Here is an 11,125-nt window from a genome sequence, read left to right as displayed (position 1 = left end):
GCCATGAAAAAGCTCCTCCTAAAAATATCTGCCGTTCGGAATGGGCTTGAAACTGTAGGTCCCTCCATTTGTGGAACAACATCAAGACGCACACCACAAATAGGAGGAGGAGCTCGGCCAAACACCTAACAGAAGTGTACGCGCCAATTATTTATTTATTTTTTTTTAGTCTATGACCATTCTACATTGTTTTTTTCCAGTTTGGTCTGGTTTCTTAGGAACTATTCATACCGGAGAGTTAAAAGGAGACCAAGATGGTCTTATGATTCCATCTTTTAGAAGCTTTTCTATTTGACTCTCTACTTCGGATTTCAATGAAGCAGGGTTAGGGTAGAGCTTCGTGTACACAGGCGAGTTTCCCGTGGTTCTAATTTCGCCCACTACTCTAGTTGTATACGTAAGCTTTTCATCCGGTTCTGAAAAAAGGTTACTATATGTATTTGCAATTATTTTCATTCCTTTCTTTTGTTCGTTTGACAAATTATCCTCTTCGATGTTTATTGCATTTACACATTGCGTCGGGAGTTGCTTAAGGTTTACTTTGAAACCATTACTTAATACCATATCATTTTCATTGGTATAGATAACTGCCCCTATTTCCCTAAGGGTATCGTTCCCCAAAATACCATCGAATGTTTTTAGAAAGGGCATTAGGTAAAATTTTATTTTATTATCTAACTTAAAGAGTTTTACAAATGTATGCTCGCTAATTTTTATGTCGCCTACTATTGACCTGGCAAAAAATGGATTTTTATTTGCTATACGCTTACTCACTAATTCCGGCTTAACATAATTTTTGCTTGATCCTGTATCTAATAAAAATTTTAGCGTCTTTCCGCTCTCCGTCCTTACTTCAAAATATGGCAACGAAGAGCTTATCATGCTAAAAAATGGATGTCACTTGGTTCGCCAAACTGCTTATCCTCATCTAACTGTTGTTCATTTGTTATTCCAGTCGTATTAATATGGTACGTTATCTGATTTTTTGCTTGTTGATGATTACCGAATTGTTGTGGCCTTTTTCCAAAATGTTGGTTTGGTTGTGGCTTATTCATATAATTTATTCTACGAGAGTGCATGCTTGAGTCCACTTCCATGGGTTCTGGCTTTGGCTGTGACCTAGGTGGACGAGGAGGGATCGCGTTATTTTGCTCTCGTTGGTTAAAAAATAATTGCCTTGGTTGCGGAATATAGGCTAATTGTGGGTGAAATATTGGTTTCTGCTGTTGTCCAGAGTTTCGCTTTGAGTATTGCTGTGAAGGTGGTTTCCATCTTCCGTTGTAAGCATGGTTCGAGGTAAAGGTTTGATTCTCCAGCTTGCGGCAAAGGTGAAGAGCCTGTGGCAAGTCCACCGGTTCTCTGATCCCTAAGAGGCGAGGCAAGTCGCCATTTAAACCCCTAATGAAGGTGTCGAGAGCTTTGTCCCTATATGCCTTTGTCAGCAGAGTAAGAGATTCATTACCCATTTCAAGACTTCCTAATCTATTCAATATTAGTGAAAGATGTGAGTACACTTTTTGGTAAAATTCTTGGATGCTATTACTACCTTGTGCCAGAGTTGTCATCTGATATTCCAGAGTAGATAGGTCACGTTTGTCCCCATAATGTGTGATTAAGCATTGTGAGATTGCACTCCAATTTAACGGTGTATTATAAGATTCTAACGCTATGCCAGCGTTACCAGTGATTTTATTTCTGATCACACTCAAAATTCCGTAATATTTCGGCGTTCCTTTTATAGGTTCGTATATTGTCAAAATTCTGTCCACACTTTTCTTCCACGAATTAAATTCTCCTGGTTGCCCAGAGAATTCTTTTAAAGATTTCACGACGTCCGGTATTTCGTCCATATCATTTAGATTTTCCCCCTGTCTGTCTAATCCAGCGTTTGGATTGAGAGTTTCTCGGATAGCCTGAAGTCCTTGGTTTCTAAAAACGTCCGCCGCTATATCCGAAATAAGAACTCTTAAATCGTCTAAACTTAACTGAGCATTTTGCGAAGTACTAGGAGCGGAATTTGAGGGAAGTGTGGGGGGCCTTACCAAATTATTCGGATTTGCCATTTAAAAAAAAAAATTTAACTGAAGCACAAGTAACTGTTTTTAGAGATTTTTTTCCTCTTATTTAATGGGGAAAATAAAGACGTAATATGTTTAAAAGGATACTTAAATATTATTTTTATAATTCTTAATTACGAGTATTAGATAGCTTACTATACTAAATACAGAGCTGCTCTCGTTCTGGTGTTGAAGGGTCCTCTATGGCGTATCACAGTTTTTAGCACAGAAAAATCCTCTTTGTTGTATCAGGGCTGCTTCTCACTTTCACAGAATTATCCTTGCTCAGTTTTTGTCCATAATTTATTTTAGGTTTTTTGTTGCAGATTCATAGTATTAGTTCGCGCGTATTTTTATACATATAAACCCTTAGGTCTTCTGTGGTTTTCACTTTACAAATTTTTGTTTTCGGTTTCGCACTTTTCAGTTCACAGCTATTATTAGCTTTCTGTTTTTTTACATAAAACGTTTGGTTATTTCAATGTTTTTGGAGCATTCCATGGAAAATGGTAAATTTCGACCGCCGAACAAATTACATTTCCAGATGACTATATTAGTGTTAATGTATTTAAAATATATCAATCTTTATTATAAACATCGACCTTTTACTTGACCTCAGTTTGAAGTATCTTTTTTTACAACAAAAACAACTCATAAAAATTTTATTTTCTTCTATCAAAATTTGGTCAAGTTTAAGCGCTTAGTTCTCATTATGTGTGACATATAGCGTGAAACTGATAAAGAACAAACTTTTACGTTTTGAAACGTAATATTAAAAAAAAGTTTATTTATGAACAACGCAGATATGCTCTTTTAAAAAAATGGTTCGATGATGTCCCGTACGAACGCACTTAACACTGTAAGTTATTTTTGTGCTCATCCGAGTAACTTATTTGTTTCGATTACTTTACATTTAAAGCAAACTACTGGTGCTCTTTTTACTTGTAAAGCATTGATTTCAGTTTGCATCCCAAATAAGTTCAATATTCAGTCATTAAATTTTGTCCCGTACGAACACGGCATATAAGTTTTTCTTTTAACTAAAAAATGGAGAAAATTAGTGAAAATAATAACAACCATAGCGTGTCACGTTATAAAAAATGGAGACACGAGAAACGAAAAAAAGGTCCAGATTTCAAAAACAACGAAAAAGAAAGAGTGAAACAGTGGAGGAAAAGAAAAACTAAAGCCATGACCCAGGAAGAAATACAGAAGAGGAAGAAGTACGAAAAAGAAAAAAAGAGAGTCCAAAGAGCCAAAAAGTTGATCCAAACCCAAGACAGGGAGGCTGGTTCAAATATTGTTGGTGATTGCGAATCTGAATGTTTTCCATACAAATGTAAGCAAACGTATGCTATGGCTGTACAAAAATGTATGCGAAGTCTACCCAGTTCACTCACTAAAAAAAGGCTGTTGTAGCGGGTGTGGCAAAGAAACTTGGACTTAGTATTGATAACGTTAGGAATAAATCTATAAATGAACCAATTAACGATGACGAAACCACCAAAATGGTGAACGATTTTTACTTTCGTCCAGACATTGTTTATACATGCCCGGGCATGAACGACACAATGATCTGTTGGACTAACGGCAAAAAACTTACATTACAAAAGCACTACCTCACCTTATTTTTAAAAGAAGCTTTTTATATATTTAAGGAAGAGTTTCCGAACATAAAAATAGAGTTTTCTAGATTTTGTGCACTACGACCGAAAAATGTTTTGTTATTAAAAGACACGCCATCAGAACAGTGCAAATGTATGATTCACGAGAATTTTATTCTAAAATTGAAGTGTTTGAAAATAAGCTACAATAGTTCCTACTGGAGCAACATTCTCTGTGATACGGCCCTTGATTCCAGCTGTTGGAGAAATGTGTGCGATACATGTAAAAATGGAAGTAAAATAGTAATACCTTATGACCCAGGAAAAAATATAATTTATAAGCAATGGAAAAAAGGAGATGATCAACGAGTAAAACTGAAGACAGAAGAAATCAGTTGTGGAGAGTTACACGAAAACCTTATATCCGACTTACCATACGTCATGTATCACATAAATATAAAAAGAGTACAAGCACAAGCATTCCAAAGCGATAAAAATAATGAACATGCAAGAATACTTCAAATTGATTTTGCTATGTCTTATTCTTGCGCATATCAAAGCGAGGTGCAGTCAGCTTTATGGAGCAGGGAAAGTTTTACTCTTTTTACCGCTGCTTCATTTTTCATGGCACAATGTAAAACTTTTGTGATATGCTCTGATACAAAGGAAAAAGATAAAGACAGTATATTCGCCTTCGTGACATATTTGTATGATAAAATTTTTGCAGCAGATCATGGGGAAATAATTAAAGAAGTTATATGGAGTGATGGTCCTTCTTCTGAATTTAAAAATCGTTATATGGTCTCGTTATTGGTATATCTCTCTGAAAGATATAGCAAACAATTTGAATGGAAGTATTTTGCCACTTCCCATGCTAAGGGAGTTGTAGACGGAGTCGGTGGCAATATAAAAAGACTTGTTAATCAAAAAGCCCGTAGCCAAGGAAGCAATACTGTAATCCAAAACGCGAATGATTTCGCAAAAGTTGCTGCCACATAAGTTTCTTCAACATCCACTTTTTATATTTCTGCATCCGAAATAGCTGACGAGATTCGGGATGTTCGTCCCTGGGAATCGTCCAAGCCTATACCCGGAATATCCAAATTTCACGAAATATTAGATAACAAAAGCATCAAATTTTCCCTTTAGAGAACGTTAAAATCAAAATTTAAGAGCTGAATTTCGTACGCGTCCCGTACGAACACAATTTGTCCCGTACGAACATTTTCATTTTTACCCTATAAGTCATTTAAACTAAATATGTTTTAAATGTTTTTGTTGTGTTAATAAACTCTAATACAATCACAATCAAATGTCATTTTCGTTTTCTTGTTAATATTATTAGTTTCGCTGAAATTTCACTTAATTCACTATAACTCAGAGTAGTGGTAGACTTTAGCTGTCCCGTACGAACATATAATTTTTTTTGGATTTTGCAAAGATATGCGAATATTTTAAAGCACGTTTATAGGTTTCGTTTAGAAAACTACCACACAGTATTAGTGCACTAAATAACTCGTTTTAAAAAGTTATGGTTTGTCTATAATTAAGGTTGTAAACTGTAAAAATTTGTACGATCTGTCCCGTACGAACCATGGAATGCTCCTTTTACTTTAAAATTTTTATTTTAAGTGTTGTGTCTTAATTCATAGCTTTGAATAGCGTGTGTGTTTTTTTTTCGTTTTTACACATAAACCGTTTGGTTAATTTAAGTTTTTCACTAGCAAAGCGGCTGCGTTCCAAAACGCGTCCTTTTTTTCACAAGGATACTCGGGGGCCTCGTTCTTTGCTTAATCGCGATGGTTACTTATAAACCAACTTTGCTCGGGCGCCAGTTAAAAACTTGTAAAATATAAGTTCTAAAAAATATATATTTTTTTTAACCGGTCCACTGACCGCACTTTATTCACTAACTTCCCAAAACCAAAAAGCCGCTTAAACAAGTAAACTACTTAATTTATATTAATAAAAATTGTGGCGTGACTTAATTCTAGGAACTTAAATAAGCAACTTTATAATACTTGCATTATTGCAGAAATCAATATGAAAATTGAGTAAGCAATTTTTATAATACTTGCATTATTGCAGAAATCAATATGAAAATTGAGTAAGGAATTTTATTAAAAAGAATATAAGAAGTAAAGAGTTCGTTAACTTGGTTTGGGTTAACTTACATTCATTTTTTTGAGCAAGAATAAAAGGGCTATAGAGCCAAATGAACCGGTTTGAACACGTATGATCCCGCATGAGTTGTTGCATGTAACGATAGCAAAGTAAAAGCAAAATTTTAAAGCAAAAACACTATATTTTCATATTTATTTTTTTTTTTTATACTTATAATAATCGTTTGACATTATTTTACAACGGCTGAAACCAACTAATCCTTTCAAATACGAAACGCAATTTACAGCGTACATTGTACGCCAACGCTCGTTTGCTCGAACATGTACTATTTACAATAATGACAATTACTTCTTTGAACAAGTTTGATCGTTTGAACGCAATGGCCGATGCTAATTTCATTCAATGCTGCTTTTTGCTCAATGATAAGATTTGAGTCGAAGACATTCGATCATACGTGTTGACTGAGCTGAACTACGCGTTCGCCTGCATGAGCTGACTGCACTTGACCAAATATTTTGGTTCAATTGACTGAATGTGAGCAAGAAATTTAGCGTATGAACAACTCACGAAAACAGTGAGCCATGCAGGTCTCTGCTTGTGATCTGTGCAGTATGAACACATATCAGTATTAACGTCCCTCCTTCTTAAAACAAAGTGTCCTCACTTTTTTACATGATACTCATTTCTGATTTTAATATTGCCAATTCTATCTCGTAACTGTGTTCAGGAAGTCTTCTTGTTTCTGATTGTTTTGTTTCTTCACAATAATTACCTCGTTTTACTATAGGTGTTCTATAAGGAATTAAATATTTTGACATTTTCTGTATATTCGAAAATTTATGGAGGGAGTGTGAAGAGTAAAATAATAGTTCCTGTTGACTTGTACACACATTGTGTATCTTGTCTGCGTATATTGCCCTTATGAATAATCTTACCCTTCACTGTTAAGATTGTGTCCCCACTATCTTCTTTTACCTTGTGTTGTGAGTATTTTTGTAAACAAATGTTACAGTATTTGGATTACTATTTCTTTCTGTTTACCTAAATCAGTTATGTCTTCTAATTGTATTTGTGTTATAACAAACAAATTAGGTGGACATGTAGAGATGATGTCATTATCTGTAAATGAAATAGTGTTTCTTCATTTAATTTTAATGCGTTCTGTACTTTCGGGTTCACTATTTGTTGTAATCTACCTATCAATTCATTTTGGGTTTTGTAGTATACAGTGTGTCTTTATCTGGAAAAATTGTACATGTATCCATTCCAGTTATTTTATTTTCATCAACAATTGGTATTATTTGGTTTCTAAAAGCATTTAGAGGTTGCTTGACTCTCTTAATACCTTCTGTGGGTGAACTTTGCGCTGAGTGCTGTGAGCAACTGGATATATTATTAATTTGTTGCCTTGATAAAGCATCCGCCACAACATTTTGGTGTCCAGGTGTATACACTAATTTTGCTTCATATTCTTCTGTGAAGTTTTTCCACTTTTTAAGTTTCGTGTTGGAATTTTTGTCCGAAATTAAAAAGATTAATGATTGATGGTCAGTTTTTGCAAAGACCAAACAATAGCTAATAATTCTTTTTCATTAGTACTGTAGAGCAATTAAAGGTTCGTGAAATAAATGCTATAGGTTTCTTATTTTGAGAAAGAACTGCGCCTATAGCGAAATTGCTTGCATCGGTGGTTAATTCAAATGGCTTGGAAAATTCAGGTTGGAATAATTCGACTTGTGTATGAAGTGCATCTTTTACTTTATTTAAAGTATCTAGTGCTGCTCGGTCAAGATTTATTTTCACTTTTGCACTTTGGTCTTTACTAGCTCCACCATTGAGATGTATTGCGAGTGGTTTTACTATAGCTGTAAAATTTTTAATGAATTTCCTGTAGTAACTCGCTAAACCTAAAAATGATCTAAGTTCTCTTAAGCTCGTGCGAACTGGATAGTTTTTTTTTGTTTCCACTTTATTAGGGTCGACTATTCTTCTATTAAATTTTATATTGTGTCTTAGGTATTCTACAAAATCTTGAAAATAGTTTAATTTTTCGATGGTTATTTTCATATTGGCGTCATGGAGTGCGTTAAATATAGTGCGGATGTGTTCCATATGCTCTTCGGCTGATGAAGAATATATCAACACATCGTCCATGTAAACATATGCAAATTTTCTTATAAAAGGACGCAGAATATCGTCTACGCATCGTTGAAAAATGGAGGAAGCGTTTTTAAGTCCAAACGGCATCCTCAAAAATTCATACTTTGAGCTATTCACACTGAATGCTGTTTTTTTCTATCTGATTCTTTTATAAGGATTTGGTGAAATCTTGATTCTAAGTCTAGTGTAGTAAATACCTTTGCTTTCCCTAAGTTCTGGATTGTCATTCCAACATCAGGAATTGGGTATTGGTCGGTGATTGCTTCTGAAAATCTACTACCATTCGCCTTTTGGGTTTTCCTTGATCATCGGTACCCTTTTTTGCAACTGTCCAAATGTGCGAGTTGTAAGGACTCCTACTTTGCTGTATAATTTCATTATCTAGTTATTTCTATAACTCATTGTTAATAAACTCGTTATGTGATATTGAATAAGGATATTGATGGATTCTCTGAAGCTTGTTAAGTTTGAAGTTTTGAGATGAAGCGTTCATATCCTTCTTCATAGGTTGTTGATTGTTGGATCTGAATGGATTATAATGTGGTGGCTTATTTGTAGGTTGATTTTTCCGCCTGTTCGGTTGTTGGAAACTAGATGGTCTCACAAATTGTTTTGAATCATCCACTTCCATTAGCTCTGTGCAATTCCTTTGCTGTGGAGGATGATTGGCTTGTCTTTGTTGATTTACCTGATATGCTGGCCTCAGTTGTTGATCATTTCTTTGATGATAGGATGTAGTTTGTTTCTCATATCGGTGTGATGTCATGGTTGTCATTGTTTGAGCGTATTTGAATATAATATACCTCTAGTGTAGTTGCTGCGGAGACCTACGATGAAAGTGCGGGTAGCATCGTCATTTACATCAAATACTCTTCCTGCTCTCATACTTGCTTCCATTGTTTCTATTTTCTGCTGGATTAATGTTAGTACTTGATGAATTTCATCATGAAATTCAGTTACGCGTTTTATCCCCTTGATTAATTCTAGCCATACCGTCTTTCAGCACATATAAGGGACGTTTATCAGAATATGTATAGTCTAATCGACTTATTATGGAGGATGGTTATTTCTATTAACTTTTGGTGAAAAATATGTTGGTAGGGATTGAATCTAAACAAAATATTTTTTTTTGCACCGAAGTGTACACTTTATTTGAATATATTCTTAAGACTACTCACAAGAATTTCTTACCAGTTATTTGCATATATGAACTAAATATCTTTTTTATTATAGATATGTTAGAGATATTTGTTAATGGTGTAAATATCCTTGTTATCCATTTACTTTGTCCTGTTTGTAGTAATTACTGTCTGTTGTGATTTATCATATAAAAAGATTTTATCGTCTGTTTGTTTAGGCAGTTTAGTCATGTCTCCTAAAACATATGTTTATTTCTAATAACGAATATGTGTTTGCTTAAGTAATAAAATGTTTTCCTATGATAATGGTTTACCTTGGAATTAGTTATTGGCCCCTATTATGAGCAACATTCGATCTCCGACTGTAGTCGAAAGTGCTGATCGAACGAATTTTCATTTGGTATTATGGTGCTCATTCGTTGAAGAATAGAACTATTGTGAATTTCGATCGCTCGACGCATTTACAATAGATAATTATTTCTCAGCTGATACAGCAAATCAAAATAAAAGAAAAACCGATTATGTTGAAATTCTTTGCTAACATTATTTTTAAAAGTTAAAAAAAGTATTTTTTTGTGAAAATGAGTGCAACGGAGTTGTGGTTCGACGATTCATCGGACGATGAAAGATTAGTGGAACTAGCTAGAAGTAGAAAACAGTTGAGGGACGCATCCAACCCCCTAGAAATGGCTTCCACTGAGTAAATTTAGAATTTTCAAAATGTGCTGACGTACTTAATATTACAGAAATTTCCTTACAGATTTTTAAAGAAATTTAGATTATCTAAAGAGGCGTTGGTGAACCTACTGTCCAGTACAGAAAACTAGTTGCAGCAGTGCACCCGAGCCAAATTTATTCCAAATATTTTAAAGCTAGCCACAGTTCTGCGATTTTGTGCTCAGGGATCGTACCAATTGAGTATTAGTAATCAAGGTATGCTAGGACTTGCTCAGCCCACTGTGTACGATGATGCTGAAGATATTGAAGTGGGACAAATAACGGAGAAGTAGAAAACATAACAAATGAAATTTCGAGAATATTATAGAAAAATCTAAAAAGTATTATATAGAAACCTTTACGCCACAGTTTCTGTTTTATTTTTGTTATAAATTTTCTTTATTCAATTATTCGTCATTCGAAAAAATATGTATTTCAGTTCCTCTACGTATTTCAGCCCATACCTAACAAGGGGGGAAAAAATGTATTTCTATAAACATCACAAAAAAAAAAAAACCATTATTAAGCTTAATCCATTTTGCTGCCGTTCTCACTGCTGGTCCCAAGCAATTCAGCTCCGTTGTAAATTCCTCCCATTTTTTTGCTGCTTGAACTTTGGTGCAAATCCCTTTTGCGAATTGTGGATTCGCCTTTCTAATTGTTGTTTGGTACTCACGACTTTCGACCTGCATAAAATTAACAAAATTAGTATATATTTATTATATGGTTACTATAAAACCATAAATAATCGCAAACAACTTACACTTTAACAAGTTTTCCCACAATACGCTACACAATCGAAAGCAAAATTACATTCGACTCTAAATTCGGTAAACAACGAAAATTTCGATAGGGTTGCACCGCTCATAATACCAAATTGACATTCGATTTTCGATCTTCGACAACCAGCGAATATCGAAGATCGAATGCAACTCATAATAGGGGCCATTGTTGTCTGCTTGGGATACTTGTCTTTTATATTTAGTGTATTTTAAATGATCTTACTGAACCTTGCGACAACACGGTCCTTTACTGTTATCTGTGCAGCGGGAACACACATCAGTATTAACTCGCGCGCAAAACGAGTACGAGTAGTAATATTAGCCCTCTTCTAGTTGCCATTTCCTCGTTCGCTATCTCTATGCTTGATCAACTTGACGAAACATTTGCATGCGAAAACAACAACAAAGTTATCGAATTAAATACGATCCAATACGAAAACATTACTTGGTCCATCGAACTTTTTCAACGGCCCAGGTGTAGTGCTTTCGCAGTGCTAATAACTGGATCCACCAACGAGTAAACCCGCTAATCAACTGGTGTC

Source organism: Anastrepha obliqua, chromosome 6 (genome assembly GCF_027943255.1).
Source record: "Anastrepha obliqua isolate idAnaObli1 chromosome 6, idAnaObli1_1.0, whole genome shotgun sequence".
Taxonomy (NCBI): Eukaryota; Metazoa; Arthropoda; class Insecta; order Diptera; family Tephritidae; genus Anastrepha; species Anastrepha obliqua.
The sequence above is the reverse complement of the archived record's forward strand: the minus strand, read 5'-3'. Positions refer to the sequence as shown.